The sequence below is a fragment of the Muntiacus reevesi genome, chromosome 5, assembly GCF_963930625.1.
Source record: "Muntiacus reevesi chromosome 5, mMunRee1.1, whole genome shotgun sequence".
Taxonomy (NCBI): Eukaryota; Metazoa; Chordata; class Mammalia; order Artiodactyla; family Cervidae; genus Muntiacus; species Muntiacus reevesi.
The window spans coordinates 32,672,453-32,694,536 of record NC_089253.1 but is presented as its reverse complement, the minus strand read 5'-3'; positions in this window follow the sequence as shown (position 1 = coordinate 32,694,536).

Sequence of the window (22,084 nt, the reverse complement as noted above, 5' to 3'; positions counted from 1 at the left end):
CATGTTCATAAAGACTTGCACACAAATGTTCCTCTCAACTTTATTTCTAACAGCTCCAAACTGAAAGCAGCCCAAATACTGATCAACTGGTGAACAGATAACCCAACCGTGATACATCTCTGTTGTGGAATACTATTTGGCAATAACAGGAATGACACATTGATACACACATTTGGCTAAATCTCAAAATAATTTTGATGAATGAAGGAAACCAAGAAAGAGAGTAAATTCTCCATGATACCATTTATAAAAAAAAATATTGAAAGTATAAAGCAATCTATGTGATAGAAAGCTGATCAGTGGTGCACCAGGGTGGAGAAGAGGATTATAAAGGGAAATGACAAAACTTGTGGGGGTTCTATGGCCATTATGTTGCTAGTGATGGTTGGTGGGTGTATATATTTGCTATAATTTGTCAAGTTGCACCCTTTAAATATGTGTGGTTTCTTGTTCATCCATTATATTTCAGTTTAGTTCAGTCAGTCGCTCAGTTGTGTCCAACTCTTTGCAACTCCATGAACTGCAGCATGCCAGGCCTCCCTGTCCATTGCCAACTCCCAGAGTTTACTCAAACTCATGTCCATTGAGTCGGTGATGCCATTCAACTATCTCATCCTCTGTTGTCCCCTTCTCTTCCTACCTTCAATCTTTCCCAGAATCAGGGTCTTTTTCACTGAGTCAGTCTCTGCATCAGGTGGCCAAAGTATTGGCGTTTCAGCTTCAGCATCAGTCCTTCCAATAAATATTCAGGACTGATTTCCTTTATATTTCAATAAAACTATAAACAAAATAAAACACACAGGACACTGAACCCAGAGAGCTGAGGAGCCTATGAAAGGGATGATTTCAGTGAGCCCAGACTCTTGCATCTTCCCCTACATAGAAAAGTGCTAAATCCCTTAACTTGGGATTTCTGGTTTTCTTTTGTTAAGGATAATCGTTTCATGTTCCAACTACCTGCCCTTTGTTGCAAGACTCCGGTATATCCTGAGCTCCTCCCTCACCTCCTTGGAGCACTCTGTCAGGGTTACTTGAGATGCGGCCTCTCAGGCTTGAAGTCCTAAATTCCTGCCAATTAAAATTTAACTCTCAGACTTAAAAAATGGTTCATATTAAAAAAAAAATCTTAAAAAATCATAACTCTCCAAACACACACACACACACACACACAAAGCCAAACCCCCAAGAACAAAATAAAACAAAAAATAGCATAAAAACAAAAACAGATCATGAAGCAACCCAGTGGAATTTGCACTGGGTTCTACATAATGGTGGAAAGTAGAGGAGGGCAGGGCTATAGAGACTAGACACAAAGGTACTTGGGCCAGCCACAGGGCTGGCGATAGTGGGGTTGCAGACTTTAAGACCAGCAATAAGGACTGCCACTTTGACAGAACTCTGAGGGCTTAGAACAAAAGTCAGGGAAGTCAGAAAGTTTAGTTCAGATGGCCTGGCAGCTATCAACTCAGAAATTAAAATTCTGCTGGCAAAGCCTGTCCAACATGCCAGGCCAGGAAGTTCTCTACGTGGTTAGGACTCAGCAGGCGGGGCCCCCAAACCTTGCCTGTGCTAATCAGGGCTGCCCGAGTCCTCTGCTCTATGCCCCCCCTCCAGCTCTGACATCATCCTCAGGTGGCCCCAGCTCTGGGGGTGGCGGGGGGAGCCTGCTTTGGAAGCAGGGTCCTGATTGTGCAATCAGAGATAATTGGCTTCTAGTCTGGTCTGTTTCTCCTCCGGCCCAGCCAGGAAAAGCTGCCTCCTTTGTTTTTAGTGCCACGTTCCTCACTGTCAGCTGCGGCCCATTTTCGTCTCCTCCGTCCTCCTGCATCTTCTCTCCCCGACTCCACGTAGCTCTCCACTCAGATCCGGGTTGCTGACCATCCACTTTCCCCGCCTGGCCCTCTGCCTCTCCGTGGACAGCGTGTCCTCATAGGGCCCCCTCCAGAAGGGCTGCTGGTCACCCTCGGAGACCTTGCCCCCTTCTGCTGTCTTCCCTACGCAAGACGGTGGCTGCCTTCTGTTCCCCTTAAAGGACAGTACCAGAGCATCTCCTGCTCCAGACAATTTAAAAATCTATCCCCCTGTTTTCTCTTACCAGAAGGTCAGCTTTCTGTGGGCTAGCCTTACAACAGCTCCTCTCTAAGACCCAAGAACCTTGAATCACTGAAAATGTCACTAGGCTTTGGGCAGAATCCTGAGTAAAGCAGAACTCACTCATTCAGGAAAGAAAAAAAAAGAGAGAGAAAGAAGCCGGGGCTGCAGTGACTTTACACATCAATAAGACATATGTATGAAGCTGTTTGAGTTGTTAATGATACACTGTGAACATCCAATACCACTGGGGACAAAGCACCTTACTCACCACTAATGAATATGATACACAGAGTGGGAGATGGCTCCCAACCCCTTTCAGCTGCCTTTGATAATACAGCTCCTGTACCAGCCCTGCTGCAGAATGAAAACCTCCGCCTGAATTGTATCAATTGTATCAATGCAAATCATAGGCGGTGCTTGCAGCCTAGCGTGTTATAACTTATCTGTTGGGCCAACACAAAGATACCCCATTATCAGCCTTGGGCACTTAACTACTATTAATAATAAGGCCCCCCAGGCCTTTTACTGTCCCCTTGAGACCTCCCCACATCCCACTCCTGCTCACACAACCAGCCCCTCAGTCCGCTAACTTCCCTTGTGCAGACTTAACTAGGGGAAGGGGCCCCAAAGAGGCCTGAGGGTCTAGGAAATGAAAGCCACATAAAATCACACAAGGATGCTCTCCCATGGTGAGCTGTGGTCCTCTGGGGAGACCCTTCCCCTGGGAGTCCTGGGAGGATGGGTGGGGATGCATCTGTCTCCCTGCACTTGTTCCCTGGGGTGGCAGAAGCAGGAGGAATAGGAAGGCTAGGTGCCCCCACCATGGGGACCCACTCTCAGCCCTGTGTTCCTGTTCTGTCCTACCAGCCCCTAAGCATCTGTTCTAATACATCATCCATATTTGCTCTAGCATGGTCTTCTGCTGTCTTTGTTCCAGTGGGCGCCCAGTGAAATGTCACCAAGACAAAGGGAAACGACACAACATCCTGCTATCGGCATGGCCCAGGTCACCTAGGCTGGGAGGATGCAGGGAGCCCTTGGTGCTGGATGGGCAGAGACCAAACAGCGAGCGTCTCTGGCTCCCAGTTGTATGCTTAATCTGAGTCGTTTTCCTTTAGCTGGATTTTCTACGGTACTGCTCCTGTTTCCAGACCCACCTTCATTTCCTGCATCTTGTTCTAACTGTACATTTTACCAAAATGTACCAATTCTCTCCCTTGATTGAGTAACAGCCCCATGTTCATTTTAGAATCAAGTGAAATATACAGAACTGCACAATCTCTAGCAGGAAACTTCTGGAAGAACTGCTCTGAGAGGGGTTGCTCTCACCAGCCACCCTGACTCACTGTGTCTGACTTTCCTCCTGGTTAGGGAGCAGCACCCAAGACCTGTGTTCAATAGTTGTTCAAATGCTATTCAGGCTTCCCAGGTGGAGCTACTGATCAAGACTCCACCTGCCAATGGAGGAGACAAAGAGATGTGCATTTGATCCCTGGGTCGGGAGGAAAACATGGCAATCCACTCCTGTATTCCTGCCTGGAGAAGCCCATGGACAGAGGGGCCTGGAAGACTTCAGTTCATAGTGTTGCAAACAGTAAGACACAACTAAAGTGACTTAGCGTGAATGCACGCACGCACACACTATTCATAATAATATTCATAACAACAAATGGCAGCTGAAGTGCTATTTACCCTGATTGCTACTGAGGGCCTTAGGGCGGCCTCAGGGGCTTTGTGACTAATAGGTGGTTGTCTGGTCTGCAGCTGGTTGACCAGAAGTCAACCCCATGTCCTTATTCCCATGCTATTTTCCCTTCCACAGCGTTAGAGGCAGTCATGGTATTACCCTCTTGCCTTCCACAGCTGTGCTCTTTCCTGACAGCTGGAAGAGGCCAGGCTCAGTGTCCAGATGTAAGAACGGCTTTCCTCTCATGTGTGGAAACACTCTGCTAAGGTCATCCCTACCCAGTCGCCCAGTCAAATTTTCTGTGGCAGATCAACAGCACTGCTTTCATAATTCCTGCAACAACTCAGGGGACAGAATGTATTGGTGTTGTTCAGTCTTTCAGTTGTGTCCAACTCTTTCTGAACCCATGTACCATAGTACACCAGCCTTCCCTGTCTTCCACTATCTCTCAGAGTTTGCTCAAACTCATATCCATTTGAATCGGTGATACCATCTGACCATGTCATCCTCTGTCATTCCCTTCTCCTCCTGTCTTCAGTCTTTCCCAGCATCATCCAATGAGTCGGCTCTTCATATCAGGTGGCTAAAGTATTGGAGCTTAAGCTTTAGCACCAGTCCTTCCATTGAATATTCAGGGTTGATTTCCTTTAGGATTGACTGGTCTGACCTCTTTGCTGTCCAAAACTCTTAAGAGTCTTCTCCCACACCACAGTTTGAAACCATCAATTCTTTGGGGTAATCAGTTCAGTTCAGTTCAGTTGCTCAGTCTTGTCTGACTCTTTGCGACTCCATGAATTGCAGCACGCCAGGCCTCCCTGTCCATCACCAACTCCCAGAGTTTATTCAAACTCATGTCCATCGAGTCAGTGATGCCATCCAGCCATCTCATCCTCTGTCGTCCCCTTCTCCTCCTGCCCCCAATCCCTCCCAGCTTCAGGGTCTTTTCCAATCAGTCAACTCTTCGAATGAGGCGGCCAAATTAATGGAGTTTCAGCCTCAGCATCAGTCCTTCCAATGAACGCCCAAGACTGTTCTCCTTTAGGATGGACTGGTTGAATCTCCTTGCAGTCCAAGGGACTCTCAAGAGTCTTCTCTAACACCACAGTTCAAAAGCATTAATTTTTCGGTGCTCAGCTTTCTTCACAGTCCAACTCTCACATCCATATATGACCACTGGAAAAACCATAGTCTTGACTAGATGGAACTTTGTTGGCAAAGTAATGTCTCTTCTTTTTAATATGCTGTCTAGGTTGGTCATAACTTTCCTTCCAAGGAGTAAGCATCTTTTAATTTCATGACTGCAATCACCATCTGCAGTGATTTTGGAGCCCCCCAAAATAAAGTCTGACACTGTTTCCACTGTTTCCCCATCTATTTCCCATGAAGTGATGGGGCCAGATGCCATGATCTTAGTTTTCTGAATGTTGAGCTTTAAGCCAACTTTTTCACTCTCCTCTTTCACTTTCATCAAGAGGTTTTTTAGTTCCTTTTCACTTTCTGCCATAATGGTGGTGTCATCTGCATATCTGAGGCTATTGATATGTTCCCCAGCAATCTTGATTCCAGCTTGTGCTTCTTCCCGCCCAGCATTTCTCATGATGTGCTCTGCATATAAGTTAAACAAGCAGGGTGACAATATACAGCCTTGACGTAATCCTTTTCCTATCTGGAACCAGTCTGTTGTTCCATGTCCAGTTCTAACTGTTGCTACCAGACCTGCATATAGGTTTCTCAAGAGGCAGGTCAGGTGGTCTGGTATGCCCATCTCTTTTAGAATTTTCCACAGTTTATTGTGATCCACACAGTCAAAGGCTTTGGCATAGTCAATAAAGCAGAAATATATGTTTTTCTGGAATTCTTTTGCTTTTTCAATGATCCAGCAGATGTTGTCAATTTGATCTTTGGTTCCTCTGGCTTTTCTAAAACCAGCTTGAACACCTGGAAGTTCATGGTTCATGTATTGTTGAAGCCTGGCTTGGAGAATTTTGAGCATTACTTTACTATGTGTTAAGGTAAGAGAAACCCAAGTAAGATGGTAGGTGTTTTGAGAGAGCATCAGAGGGCAGACACACTAAAACCTTAATCACAGAAAACTAGCCTATCTGATCACACGGACCACAGCCTTGTCTAACTTAAAGAAACTAAGCCATGCTGTGCGGGGCCACCCAAGACTGCCGGGTCATGGTGGAGAGGTCTGACAGAATGTGGTCCACTGGAGAAGGGAATGGCAAACCACTTCAGTATTCTTGCCTTGAGAACCCCATGAACAGTATGAAAAGGCAAAATGATAGGATATTGAAAGAGGAACTCCCCAGGTCGGTAGGTGCCCAATATGCTACTAGAAATCAGTGGAGGAATAACTCCAGAAAGAATGAAGGGGTGGAGCCAAAGCAAAAACAATATCCAGTTGTGGATATAACTGGTGTTAGAAGCAAGATCTGATGCTGTAAAGAGCAATATTGCATAGGAACCTGTAATGTTAGGTCCATGAATCAAGGTAAATTGGGAGTGGTCAAACAGGAGATGGCAAGAGTGAATGTCAACATTCTAGGAATCAGCGAACTAAAATGGACTGGAATGGGTGATTTTAACTCAGACAACCTTTATATCTACTACTGTGGGCAGGAATCCCTTATAAGAAATGGAGTATCCATCATGGTCAACAAAAGAGTCCAAAGTGCAGTACTTGGATGCAATCTCAAAAATGACAGAATGATCTCTGTTCGTTTTCAAGGCAAACCATTCAATATCACAGTAATCCAAGCCTATGCCCCAACCAGTAACACTGAAGAAACTGAAGTTGAACAGTTCTATGAAGACCTACAAGACCTTTTAGAACTAACACCCAAAAAAGATGTCTTTTCATTATAGGGGAATGGAATGCAAAAGTAGGAAGCCAAGAATCACCTGGAGTAACAGGCAAATTTGGCCTTGGAGTAGGGAATGAAGCAGGGCAAAGGCTAATATAGTTCTGCCAAGAGAACTCACTGGTCTTAGCAAAGACCCTCTTTGGGGCAATAGGGCTCCCAAAATACAGATGAAAAGACTGAGCCCCACAGAGCTAACAGCGTGGTAGACCACGGCAGGGCCTATGCCCTCCTCCTCAGCTGCCTTTCTCCTTTTTCTACTCCACTGACTCCCTCTACCCCTGTTGTCTCTGCAAATAGCAACGCCAAACATAGACTCCTTTTTTAGTTAGGGAAAAAAAATTGAAGAATAAGTTATCTTCAAACTTCAAGAGAAACAGAGGTAAGCAGAATGTAATTACCCAAGCTGGAGGTGTGCCATCCACAGCAGCTGCAGAATTCCACGGTGGGACACAAAAGCAATATTGACCAAGAAATATCACATTACCCTTTGCAGGCCCATTCTGAGAGTCTGCTTCTCACCCATATTTATTCAGGAGGCCTAAGAGTCTATCCACTTAGGATAAGAAACTCATTCTTGACACCTGCCGATGCACAGGGATGTGGTGAGGCTGAGCGGAAGAGACAGGTGAGAAGAATTCGTCCTGCACACAGTAAGACATGTGTGGTTTCTCTGGGGGAGGGAAAGAGGATAAAGGAGAGAAGGGTGGGGTACTCGTACATAGGAAAATACATCGGAAATGTAGGGTATGACTTGATTTTGAACGACCTAGAATGTGTAGGCTTTAGGTATTGGTTAAGGAAACCCTGTGTGTGTGCGTGTGTGTGTGTGTGTGTGCATGTGTGCACAATTGGTGCAGAGGTTGATATTTTATGGGGGTGTCTTAGGGGACATCATTTTTTAGCAAAAGAGAATGGTCATCAGAAACCTGCCTTTACAAAGGCAACCTATTTTGGGAAAACAATTATAACCGATGCCCTCAAAAATTTGCATATTCCCAGGACCAAAAAGGCCAAAAGTACCATTAATGTGAAGGATGATTTTGTCACACCAGTTTAGGGCCCATTTAACAACAAGAAGCTTTTTTGTGTGGAAATGTTCCAAAAAAGAGAGAGAGAGAAAATTATTTTTTACAGAGCATTTGGCTGAGCCTCTCTTGGAAAATGTTTCTAATTCTTGACTTTTCCTAATGAGTTCAAGCTTGATCAACTATTCTGTCTGAAAAAAAGCATTCACTCTTTGAATTCATCCTGGTAAGTATGCTTCTTTGGGATAAATGGTGTTCTTACACTGTTTATTCATTTTTTTTTTAAACGCTACTTAAAATTGAGGTTTACATTACTCTGGAATTTGCTGAAGTCCAGAGAAGAACAATAATTCAACACTGTTGCTATTAAATATGCTGATATGTTTTGCTTTTTTGTTTGTTTTAAATAAGCAAGGTTGCGTTCATGCGTGCTAAGTCATTTCAGTCCTGTCTGACTCTTTGAAAACCAATGGACTGTTACCCGCCAGGCTCCTCTGTCCATGGGATTCTCCAGGCAAGAACATTGGAGTGGCCTCCTCCAGGGGGTCTTACCTACCCAGGGATCAAACCCACATCTCTTATGGTGAGTTCTTTACTACTAGTGCCACTTGGTAAGCCCAAGGAGGGTTGATAGATGAAGAAAAGATATATCAAGGAGTTGCAGATGTCTTTCACTGATTAGGAGCTTTTTCAGAGTGAATACAATGCTGGCTTTGATCCCTGCCAGATTCCTAGCACCTTGTGTCCCCAGTTCCCATTTCCTGCTGTGTGAACCCTCTCTGAACTCCACCGGGGCATGAAAGAGGCCCCAGTCCTGGTCTGCAGGGAGGCCCACTGCAGCATCACATTCTACCTCCCCCCACACTAGGGAAAAGACCAAAGCATGCGTTCATTTCCTGTTCCTCCCCTTTCCACTGAGGGTGAAATTTCACACTTTAGCCACAAACTGCACTTTCTAGCAACATCAGAAGCTCTTAGCATGCCAGAAAAATCGACCTCCATTTAAAGTGGGAACAGTCTAGAGAGGTTTGCAAACAGCAAGTTAAATGCACCAGGCACTTAAAACATAGGTTCTTTCACAGAGTTCTCTGTAGTTCTCTGTAGTAAAGTGGGCTTCGCTGGTGGCTCAGTGGTAAAGAACCCTCCTGCCAGTGCAGGAGACACAAGAGACGTGGGTTCGATCCCTGGGTCAGGAAGATCCCCTGGAGGAGGGCATGGCAACCCACTCCAGTTTTCTTGCCTAAAGACTCCCATGGAGAGAGGAGCCTGGCAGGCTACATTCCATGGCGTTGCAAAGAGTCAGACATGACCTAAGCAATTTAGCAGACACACATAGTCTTGCTACAGTAATAATTAAGCAATGTGTGAAAACAATGAAACAAAATAGTCCCCATTCTATGAGTTTGCTGAGGGTAGAGACAGCATCATATCCATCCTTGCCCGAATCAGCATCGGTGGTCCTGCCAGCACTCACGGGACTCACTGTGTGCCAGGTTGTAGTAATTAACGGAAGCCTCACACCAGCCTAATGAGGTGCAGGCTCTATTGCTATTCTCACCGAATGACTGAGGTCACTTGGTGTTGACCAGCAAGAGGTAGAGCTGGAATCTGAACCCAATGTATCTGCCTCCAGAACACAGGCTTTTCTGAAAGAGCCCTGCAGAGGTACTTGTTGAAGATAGAGATGTTAAGAAGCAGGTTGGCTTTGAAATAGGAATGGTTAATTAGAAGAGGTGAGGCAGGTTAGGCGGATTCTTTAATGGGAGCTTCTGATATTTTAGAGCCTGTGGGAGTGGGGATGTGACTGCTATTGGTCTGATTTCCCATGTGAATGTTGGCTAGAGTTTTCAGGGACATGAGCAGGACGGAGGCTCTTCTCACTGATCTGTCAAGGTCAGCCTTTTATATATTCACTACAAATGAAATGATGGACAGCAGATGTGATTCTCCCGAAGTGACCGGGGGAGTCTTAGCAAGGAGAAGAGGAAACAATGTGAGATAAAAGTAAGAGTGTGTGAACTTGAGAGGCCGTCCTGGGAAGCGCGATCCCATGACTCCAGGAGGTGGCAGGGGGGGCGGCAGCAAGGATAGTCTCCATCCTGGGCTGGCCTTTTCCCCGGAGTCGCACCATCCACCACATTGTTCTCCCCCAGCATCGTCCACTCTTGTCTGTGTATCCAGCCCCACAAAATACACACGTTCTCCTCTCTCTTGCTCTCCTTCATTCTTTGGACCAGATCCTGTGTACCCAGTACTGGATCCAACAAGTATTCAGATGCTACTGGACAACACAGCCTTCCTCTGGGTCCCTTGGTCCTCTCTCGACAAGGACCAGCCTAGCCCTCCTAAAGCCCTGGCCCTCTTGTCTCTTGCAGACATCAACACAGTGCCTGCGTGTCTTCCCCCAGTCCCACTTTTCCTGGGCTCTGCCTCAGCACGTATGACCCAATCTTCATCATCTCTGCTCCCTCTCCTCCCGGTGTTGCTCTCCACGCCCCCTCAGCTGTCCAGCTGTTGTAACCACTACTCCAAGTCCGTAGCATTAGAGGACTGAGTGAGTTAGAGCCCACACTGACTTGTGCTCAGACTCTTAGCCCACCAGGCTCCTCCATCCATGGGATTCCCCAGGCAAGAATACTGGAGTGGGTTGCCACTTCCTGCTCCAGAATATCTTCCCGACCCAGAGATTGAACCTGTATCTCTTGCGTCTCCTGCATAAGCAGGTGGATTCTTTACCAGTAGCACCACCTGGGAAGCCACTGACTCTTGTTCTCTAACAATTAAATTGCTCTCAATTAAATAACAATCATAGTACAGACCACACGGAGTGACCGATAAGGTTATACAGTCACATATTGAATAAACTCTCCATAAGCAGTAGTTATTAGTATTATTAATATTGCTTTTCTCTAGTTTCACCTCGGTCCCAACCCATCATGCCCTCTACCAGAAGGATAATTTCTCAACATGATGTTCCGCCAACACAGCTTCACTAAGTTAAACCACAAAGGTTTCCAAAATGTTGAATAAATAAAATCAAAACTCTGCAGCCTGGCACTCAGTGTCTTCTTGGTAAGTCCCCTCATCTAAGCATCTTTCTTCAGCTCTGGTCAGGACGATTGGTCTATGGCTCCCAGGACCTGTGTCAGTGCCAACACGGCGGCCTGCAAAGCTTTGGACGGGAGCCTAGACCCGCTCAAACAGCCAGATCTGACTGGAACTTCTTTAACCTCCTCTGATCTTGTTTTGGGACATCCCAGGTGGCGCCCGTGGTAAAGAACCCACCTGCCAATGCAGGAGATGCGGGAGACATAGGTTAGATCCCTGGGTCAGGAAGATCCCTGGTAGGAGGGCATGGCAACCCACTCCAGTATTCTTGCATTTTATCTTTTGGTTAGTATTGCTCACTTAATGCTAACTACCCACTGTCCTTTTTTATTTTTATCTCTAGGCTATAAAACTGTAAATGTCTGGGATTTGGTTTTACCCACATCTGTCTCCCTGTCCGTACACAGCACACAGTAGGAGCTGGACGATCTCTGTTAAATAAAAGTGATGCTTGTCTCTACTGAAACCCTAAATGGTTTATGACCTGAGCAGACCTGTGAAGGAGGTGTGGAACGGAGAAGCGGGGTGAGTGTAGCAGAGAGAGCTGCTGATAGAGGCAATCTAATGACTCAAGCCACCGATCAAGCCCTTTGCTTCCGTGACCATCTGTCTGTACAACACACCGAGGTGGAAACCACTAGAGTCTTTCCACACCCCTGGAGCATCCACCCTTGAACATGGATGTGACTGCACAGCCTGCACAGCCAGGCACGAGCTGTGCCAACTCCTGTGATGCCAGCTCCTGAGCTCAGACATGGTCGGGGGTACATGTCAGCCACGTGGGTACTGAACATCTGCTCCGTGGGGTGGCCTACGCAGGTGAGTCCGAGCACAGAGCACAGCCAGTCTTGGAGGCATGCCTGGAGGATGGCCTGGCCTATCGATTTGCCAGACAGAATGACGGATGACATTTGCGCAGTGACCTACAGTGGCTGGGCCAGGGATGGTCTCGCTGGTCACCAGGCCCGTTTCTCCCTGCAGGGTTCACACAGAACACTGTGAAGCTCCCTTCCACTTAGACAGAACACTGTCCATGCTTTTCCTGGGTGGAATGTGGTTCCAGGCTGAGCTCTTTCTCCTGCCTTCTGTGGTCAGATGGCCAACATGGCCTTGAAGTGCTAAGATCTGCAGGCTGCCAACTGCAACACGTAGAATCAGAGTAACTAATACACTGTTGAAAGCACTTGCCCAAATCTCATCTCCGCTGGACCCCAGAGTGAATGTGGCATAAAGCAGGGATGAAGCCCACTATGCCCTTCCTTGTGAGGAAAGGGACGTTCCGGAGAGCTGGCCTGAATCCTACAACTGGAAGCCAGGAGTGACCGTGCACTTATCTGTCCACGTTGCCACGCTCCATCTCCTAAGGGTGGGAGCTGCTCTAGCCCACCGTTGCTGTTATTTTCTCCCTGAGATGGACACATTCTTCCTCTGCGGCACTGCCTGCAACTCCGTCTTAAACGCCACGTCGTTGCTCTTCTTTCGAGGCAGGAAGTGGGAGGAGAGGCGGGAGGCGGAGGGCTCTTGAGACTCTGCCACGTGAAGACGAAGGAGCGTGTGCTGTTTTCTCTGGTTCTTGTTGTGCATCTCAGAGTGAAGAGATGCTACTTAGTCAGCGTCTGCTTGCCTCCTCGTGTCCCGTCCTCCCCTCTCTCCTGACGAGAGGACTTTGAGGGGAATCTCAAGCAGCGGATGCGAGGAGGATTGGCATCCTTTTCCTCACACGAAGGACACTTCAGTGGCTGGAAGAACAGGGGAGAAACAGCAGCCACCTCTGCTTAGCTGTGCTCCTCCCTGGGGTGATTGCCGGGAACGATTGAGGGTCCAGTCCACACCCCGGCCTTCCTCTCCTCCCACCTGCCTGACACAAACCCTGAATCTAGCCTGGCTCGTGCCCCAAGGGGAAAACACACCAATGCCATCCAGGAACAAGGCTCCCTTCTTTCTCCGCAATTATGTATTTTATTCCTTCTGGTGGGCTTCACTGGTGCCTCAGTTGATAAAAGAACTCACCTGCCAATGTAGGAGACCTGGGTTTGATCCCTGGGTCAGGAAGATCCCCTGGAGAAGGAAATGGCAACCCACTCCAGTATTCTTGCCTGAGAAATCCCATGGAGAGAGGAGTCTGGTGGACTGCAGTCCAGGGGGTTGCAAGAGTCAGACAAAACTTGGAGACTAAACCACCACCTGTTCATTCAGGTAGAGGGTGCACTGATTTCAAATGCCTCCAAATCCATAAGTAATGGCAACTGGAACAGATCTGGTATGAATGGACCTACCGAGAGCATCCCGCTGTGAGCTCAGGGAAGCGTTCGCTGAGCATCCCTACCCACCAGGGGCCTTCAACGTGGCAGCTGGCACACAGTCAGTGCTTCATAAATGTTCATTCAGTGAATGGAAGAGTTTGATTATGGTCCTACTTCCTATAAATGTATATTTATCAGCTGATGTCCAATCCCACTACAAATAGATTGAGACAAATGGCCAAATGTCTATTTTCTAACAACTGCAACTCATTTTGTATGTTCTTTGTTAATAGTCAAGTAAGAGATGGTTCTATCATTTTCTAGCAGGAAAAAGGAGCTATGGGTCTAACTTCAAGCAATAAATCAAAAACAATACTCAGACATCTGGGGGAGAGACAAAGGGACATTAGCAAAACAGAGAAATGAATTAATTCAAGTTCCTGGGAGACAGGAAGCAACTCCTTCTTGGGTATCTAAGCAAGAAAAATCCTCGCCTCTTAGCAACAGTAGAAGACCAGATGGGAACTGAGTCTTCAGGTGGTCCACAGGGACTGGCAGGAAGTGGAGGTAAGACCACGTGAGAATTCATCTCAACACATATGTTTTGGTTTCCTCAATTATGCTTGCCTGATTCTTTAGGGGGAAACAAAGAGTGATCAGAGCTCTGTTCACCAGTATCTGAAAGAAACAGGAGGAATAGATGCATCTACCACTAATTAATCTAAGGCTGTGATTCACGACAAGCTGTCCACTAGAATTACCGAGTGCATTGGGCTTGCAAGAGAAAGGTATTTTGTCAAGGTGGGAAGTGGCTGTCTATGATGGATCAGTGAAGAGAGGCAGAATTTACTTAAGCTTTGTAAACTAAATATCATGTTGGCTGGCGATGATGGAAGCAGAAGAAGATAGAAGAGGAGATTATAGCAAGGGGAATGGTTTCATAGTAAACCAGAGAAAAGTAATTATTATTCACTAAAAGAAGTAGAGATAGAAGGGGAGAAAAGGTTTTATTGAAAAGAATACTAGAAAGTTTGGTAGGGTCTCACTGTTGAGGGTTTTAAATGTGAGGTTGAAGGGTTTATGTTTTATTCTGAATGCAATAAAGAGCCAGGGAAAGCTTGTGAACATAAGTGAATGGACACTTCTTCTGTATCCATTCCTTTGCTGATGGACATTTACATTGTTTCTAGTTCTGGCTGTTGTAACTACTGCTGCTATGAACATGGATGCATATATCTTTTCAAATTATGCTTTTCTCCAGATATATGCCTAGGAATGGGATTGGCAGATCATATGGCAGCTCTGTTTTTAGTTTTTTTTTAGAAGATGTGGCACATATGTGCAGGCTTCCCTGGTGGCTCAGATGGCAAAGAATCTGCCTGCAAAGCAGGAGATCTGGGTTTGATCCCTGGGTCGGGAAGATCTCCTGGAGAAGGGAATGGCATGCATATACAAAGGAATGTTACCCAGCCATAAAAAGGACAAAGTCATGCCATTTACAGCAACATGGGAGTAAGAAATGGCAACCCACTCCAGCATTCTTGCCTGTAAGATTGCATGGACAGAGAAGCCTGATGGGTTATGGTCCATGGGGTTGCAAAGAGTCGGTCAAGACAGTACAGCACAAAGACAGCAACATGGATGGACCTAGAGATCACCGTGCTTAATGAAGGAAGTCAGACAAAGACAATTATCATATGATAAGAGTTGCAGATGTAGAAAATAAACTTATGGCTACTGGGATAGGGCAGGGGAGGGAAAACTGGGAGATTAGAGTGGACATATATATACTGCTATACAATAACTAATAAGGATCTACTGTATGGCGCAGGGAATGCTACTCAACACTCAGTAATGACCTCTACGAGAAAAGAACCTAAAACAGTGGATATGTGCATAACTGCTTCACTTTGCTTTATAGCAGAAACTAACACAACCTATTAAATAAACTATAATCCAACAAAATTTTAGGGAAAAAAAGAGTGAGTAGACAAAACCTGAATCTTAGAAAGATAACCCCAAAAGCAATGGACAAGTTACACTGTAAAAGGAAGGTCTGGACATAGGAAAATCACATCGAAGGTGAGGCAGGACCAGGAGGCTTTGAGGCCATGCAGTGCATCGGGAGCGGCCAGGCTGAAAGACAGAGCAGATGGGCAGGCTGTGGCCGTTGACTGACTGTGAGGATAAGAGGAGAAGTAGTGGGGGAAAATTCTAGGGGTTGGAGCCATGGTGATGGCATTAAAAAGTCGGGGGAGAAGGGAGAGTAAGTTCGTGCTAGGTGAGCTCAATATTTCTTGTAGAGTAAGGGCTGGAGTCTTGAGCAGAAACAAGGAAACAGAGAAGGATTTGAGAGAATTAAAAATGATGAATGTTGGGGGGAGCTTTTGTGGGTTTAAAAGGGGATGAATTTTAGAAGGAAAAGTAAGGAAGTGCTTCCTGTATTCTAAAGATCTATTTCAGTCTGAATTTCAATACCTGATTGTGATCTACATTTGCTGGCAGACCTTCCCTCCTGTGGTTGGCTGGCACCCCACCAGGAGAATGTTGACTCCTGAAGTTATGCCCTCTCTCCTCCAGCACCCAAGTGCATCATGGCTCATCTCAAGAGAGTCTTACCAATTCTACCTCACTGGAAGAGCCTCCCCAGTTTTCACAGCTTCTTGTGTAACTCCTTGCAATTTGTAAAGCCAGGTTTAGAATACAGAGTATCGAAAGAAGAAAAAGAGTACCAAGGTCAACACCTTAATTTCCTGACCTTTACAAATGTCAAGGTTCTGATTCTCCTAGACCCCAAGAAATTAGAAGCCACTGCACTGAAGTGCATATACATGTTGTAAGAAGACCAGCACCACATGGTCTTGGTAAATACCTTACAAGGTGCTAAGGTCTAGTAAATACCTTACAAGGTGTTAAGATGCTGATACCCAATTCTAATGATGGTAGCTTTGTGGAAAGAGTTTTATATCATTTCCAACTATAAATGTGAGTGTGGACCCTTGAATGATGCACTGGGGTAAAACTCTGAGAATTCCACTACAGGCTGACCATTCTGGCTGAGTACACCTAGAAACATCACTCGGCTCTTCTGGGACTCTGGCTGCTTGATGGAACAAGGGGACTAATGATGGCCAGTAACTGCCTGCTTGATAAAAACCGTGGGGATGGCGGCGATGTGCTGGCCTCTAGATAAGACCCTCTGGGCTCCAGGAAGGGGAGGCCATGCCAACAAGAGTGCAGAGATGCTCACTATCACAGCTCCATTCCCCACCCTGAGCTGTCTGTACTAACCTGACGGACTCACAGACCAGGCCTCTTAGGACAAAGGGTTGGAGCCCATGTTTGGTATAGACAAGGGGGGAAGTCATGCTCAAGCTTAAACATCTAAAAAGAGCTGTCAAATTTGTCAGCCGTTCCCCTCCTGACCTCTGCTGAGCGCTGAGAGGCAGCAGTGCCTCCCCCCGCAGGAGCAGGATGAACGGAGCATACTTAAATAAACGAGTCCACGGCAGCCCCATCAAATATTAAAGGAACCGCTCCCTCCGTCAGCAGCGGGGCACAGGACCCCATCCCCGAGTGTCAGGGCTCCCAGCCTCTGCCTCACATGCACTTGGAACAGATTGTCAGAGAGATGCTTTTGTTTCTGAGGTTGTCATCCTCGGCCTGAATTGCTGAGCCATTTTCCATAGGCAGGCTCTGCCTTCAGCACCTCAGATGGAGCAGAGGAGGGGCAAGAGCAGCATGCTGACCATTTAGAAGGGAGAGGGACCCATGAGCAAGAGTAGGGTGGCAGTGGGTCACAGGGGCTTTGAGGAGCGTGAGATTTTGATAGGCTGGAGGACATAGCTGAGATGGCTGGATCCAGGCTGCCCAGCAACTGGAGGAGGCAGTACCTGGAGAAGGTCGGTGCCACCGGAGCATACAAGGAGATGAGAAACACCGCCCGCTTCGTAATCTGGAGAGTCCATCGCCTGAGCAGGACGAAGTCCAATTCTGATTATAAACAGCATTTACCTGGACAGCAGCAAGCGAGTATGGTTTGTAAAACAGCATGATAAAGCCTAATTGGGGTGGCTTTGAGGGGATCAAATGAAGGAATACGCATATGTGATCAGGTGGTTTGCCTCACACGCACAAAGGCCCTGCCTGCTCCACCCTCTGTGGTTGCACAGGTGACCCCGAGGCTGCCTGGACACATCCCATCAGCTCGGTAAGCCTGTCGTCTCAACAGCAGACATCCAATTCGAATCCAAGCCTCAGTTCAGAGGAGGCTCATGTGAGATCAAACCACAGTCATCCTGGGGACTAGTGAGGTGGTGAGGATGGGGGCCGGGGACAGCGAGGGTGGGTAAACTAACAGCAATGATTAACGAGACCAAGGCAATTCCTCGCAGCATTGAGAAGGGGACCATACAGAACCTGCTTGCTCAGAGAAGCCCATCCCTGCATAGCGTGTACCAGTACACGAGATGAAAGCTGCTGCCTCCAGGAGGGACTAAGGCTGCCCACCTGCTCAGCCTCCTTCCGGACCAGGCCTGGGAAGGCAAACTCCTTTGTCACCTCTCTAAACCCTCCAGGTGGCCCTCGGGAAGTATGTCTTGGGCAACTCCCTCCTCATCCACTCTCCCCACCCCACAACATACACAAATAAGGAAACAGCTTCACAGATGGATCAGCTTTCTGTTAGAGGCACACGGAAGGGAATAACACCCACTAAGGTGGACTGAGGTCTTCCCTTGTAGCTCAGTCGGTGAAGGATCTGCCTGCAGTGCAGGAGACCCGGGTTCGATCCCTGGGTTGGGAAGATCCCCTGGAGCAGGAAATGGTAACCCACTCCGGTATCCTTGCCTGGAAGATCTCATGGACAGAGGAGCCTGGTGGGCTGCAATCCATGGGATCAAAAAGACTCAGACACGACTGAGCGACTAACACTTACTTACTTAAGGTGGACTGGACCTTGGCCATCTGCTGGGTACTGTGCTAACACCCATGAGGATGTCACCAGACCCTCCAACAACCCCAGGACACTGGAGAGGAAGCCCAGGTTCATGGAAGTTATGAAACGTGCCCACATTGACACAGATGCTAAATGGTGAGGTTTAAACCTAGGACTCCAGAGCCTGAGCTGTCAGTCACCGCGTCAGTAAATGTCAGTGTTTCAGGGATCTGAACCCATGGTGGCACTCTTGACATTTCTCACTCCTCGAGATCTATCACTTGCTGTACATGGCCATGGTTTAAGTGTCCTCTTTAAAAAGTGAAGGCTCGCACCTGGCTGTCTCAGCAGTGCCCCGAATGCAGGATCCAAGCCTCCTTACCAGGTCCTAGCATCCCCACCTGCCCCAGCGCCCATTCTGCAAGTCTCTGCAAAGAGGTCGGAGCATCTTATGAAACTTCCTCTCCTCGCCTTCCCCTCCCCAGTTCATCCAGGCTCACAAGAACCTCCAATGGACCCTGTGGTCCTCATCATGAAAGTGAGAGGGGCCCTTCCGTCAGAGGCATTTATGCTGGATGGCAGCAGAGCTGGGTAAGAGGCTCTGGAGAAGAACTGGGTACGCCATCAGGAAGCCAGTGGTCCCCCGTCAGGGAACCTTCTCTTGAGGCAGTGGCTTCTGAAACTATTTCAAAGGTTTTAATAATGCATCAACCCCAGAGGGGAAAGAAAAAAATTTTGAAAGAGGAAAACAAAGATCTAATGGGCCTCAGAGACTCCCACACGATTGGCAAAGGTTGTTTTTGCGTTCAGTTGCAGAGTGCAGGAAGATGCGGGCCGGGAGGAGGGAAGAAGGATGTGTTGGCTTCAAAAAACAGCACACCTTTTAAAGGGAGAGCAGCCTGTAATGACAAGCCCGTACCCCCCTGAGTCTGTACAGCTCTTTGGTGCTTATAAAGAGCTTTCATAAACAGCTACACTGTCCTCTTTAAAAGAAGAATGGGGGAGAACACTGTGGTTTTAATTAACCTAATTTTTCAGATGAGGAAACTGAGTCTTCCAGAGCAGTTTGCCAACCACCCAAACCTGTATTCAGCCCCTCACCAGGCAGGTCAATGACATCCCTGCACACTCCTATGTTTGCTCCATCACAGGAGATCTCGGGACATCCAGAGAGAGGAGTGGGGAGACGGAGCAGGGGACGCTGGTCTGGAGTTCTCTGGATCTCAGCACAAATCTCAGCTGAGCTTCCCAGGGGTTAAAAAAAAAAAAAGACCCCAGAGCCTCTGAACACCCTCCTTTCCCACCAGTACCAGAAGCAGGGGTGAGGTCTCCTGGGAATAGATCATATCTACTCTTGACCTTCCAGAGGGCCTCAGGGATTCTCACATGAAGCAAAACGGCATCCTTGTTCACACTTGAGAGAAACAGAGACAGAGATTTAACATGCAATCTGATAAGTAGTTGACATTTTTTGTTCCACACGCTGTTTCTGCCTCGGAGTTCAGAAGTCCAACGCCATGTGACCTTCCCAAATGTTCTTCACAATCTAGTCCTGCTCTGCACCTGAGGAGTAAAAGGGGGCTCAGACACCACTTCTGATTCCTTTGTCACCTCCTCTGCTGTGACCTGTTCCTCTCAGAGCCCCAGAGGAAGAGGGAATGACTGCCTGCCTTTTGTTCTGTGATTCCTTTCGACAGTGAGAGCCTCTGTCTTCATCTGGGGGCTTGCGGCATGAGGCACGTGTATGCCCACTCCACGCCTGCAGAGTTCCTTTCAGAAGTTGCTTCACCAAAACGTGTCATCCCTAGTGGCTCTTGCACCAACATACAGGACACGCAGTTGCCGGCACCCTCTCCATCCCCACCCTCCCGGTCTCGCTGCAGACCCAGGGTCACCCCTCCCCTCGCCACCCCCCTCTGAGTGGTCTGTTTTGACTTCCTTCCTGTTCCAGAGACATTCCTGCGGTAAATCGGAGGGTGTGAATGTGCTAATGCAGGTAAATTGTAATTAATTTCCCTCTAATTGATGCGTAGGACTACCTAGGCCCCTCATTTTCTTCCCTTCATTCCTTTATAAATATATGATTTGACAGGTTAATTTGAAAGCAAAAGTTAGATTCTTTACAGCCATCTAAGCAGAAGCCCTGGAACGCAATTTGCTGTCTAGCTGTGGGAAGCATAATAAAAGGGTTGAAGTCAGGTTATCCTTTTTTTTAAATCGTCATTTTACTAATTTAATCTTTTCCCCCTTCCTAAGGTAATGAAATATTCATCTCACAGCCTGAACACCTCGGCAGCCATTGGCAAGGGAGCAAGATGCTAAGAGCTGTGGCATCGGGCGTGACCTTTCCTGCCGGGACCCCGCAGCTGGACCCCGAAAGGGCAGCGAGAGGGCGATGCGGGAGCACGGGGGAGGTTCCGAGTTGGCAGCTGAATCAGGACGGCATCAAGCCTCCCACGCGCTGCTGCTGCTGCTGCAGCTCAGAGAAAAGCGCTGGGAACTCTTGCAGCTTCTGGGTGGAGGGAGCAGGAGCAGGCCAGCCCGCAGCCAGGAGCTGCCCTCTGAAGAGGGGCAGGGAAAGGCCAGGGCTCTGAGCGCCAGCGTGAGCTGCAGGAAGGGCTTGTGGCAGAAGGAGACTTCTCCGCAGGGCAGCCAGTCCCCCAGGGAGAGAGAGCACCCTGGCTGCCCAAATGGCAGGCTCAACTGGTACCCGACTCTCTGCAATTACAGGGAGGCGAGGACTGGGGACTCCCAGGGCACAGAGCCTTCCTCTGGTGTTTAGATCACATTCCAAACCACCAGTGGCATCGCTGCCTGGGTGGTTGGCTAAAAGGCTCTCTCTCCCCAGGCCTGCTCGAGGGGCTCTGCCTCCATCCCTGGGAGAGGGCCTTCTGCTGGAGCGCCAGACCACCTATTGAAGGCTCCAAGACCCCCTGCCTCAGGTCTTTTCCCCACAGCGCTGGTCTAACAGCAGGAGGCAGATGCTTGATGGAGGCATCTCTAGGGCTGTGTCCGGGCACCTTTCGTCTTAAGCCTCCATCTTCTCCTCTCCTGATTGCTCAGGTTAAATGTGGGAAGAACAAGGGAAAGATGCTGGTTTCTCCCTGCAGGTATGGTGAGCGGATGGCCCCACGGATGCCTAATATCACACACCTGATTCCATCTAGACTCCGAAGTTGGGGTCCCTGTAAAAAAGTTCACATACAGGCAAGCCCAGGAGGCTGACACTCTCCTGCATTCACAGAGAAGACGAAGTGCGTCCTCTTTGGTGGGGAGACCCTGGGGGAGTAGCAGGTCTTATGAGGCAGGAAGTGAATTAGGGCCCACGAATCACCATGGTTGTCCTTCGGGGGAGATGCCTAGAAGAATCTCATCCAGAGAGCTGGATGATGATCCCAGCTGGGATGATGATCCCAAGGTCTGAAGTTCAACCCTAACATTTCAGGTCCTGTCTGATGGGTTCTTTTTCTACAAAGGAAGAGTCTAAACAGAGACCAGAAAATAGATGCATGCCATTGTCACCATCGTCCCAAATGCATGCACACCCCATGTAGTTGTTCATTTTTAAAGATGTTGCCATGAGCAGGTTGATCTGGCAAAAAAAATTGTGACAAAATAAGTGATTTGATAAATGCCTCCCAATGATGAACTTTTTCTCTAAATTTTATACAATTGTATTTTTAGTTGTTTTTAGCCCTTCACTGGGAACTTTTACTTTTTCTAATAGATAATGCAATTATGACTATTCTCCTACATAGATTTAGTTTTATTTTTTCATGTTCAAATATTTGGGAAATGTCATCCATTGGGGAAAAGGTATCTTTCACCTAGTGTTGTTTTTAATTATCAGCATTAAACTATCTTAAAAGGTTGCTTGAAAATTAAAGACAAAAACCATTTATCGGGAAGCAACTCTTACACATCAGAGAAAGAAAGTACCACTGAAAATATAATGAGCAGGGTGAAGAGTTCGCAAATGAGAATCCAGTTTGGGGAGGGGGTGATGGACAGAAAAGAAGGAAGAGCAGGTAGATGTGAAGACTGAGAAAAGAAGAACAGCCCAGAGGTATAGTTGCTAAGTGGTGTCTGACTCTTGCGACCCCGTGGACTATAACTTGCCG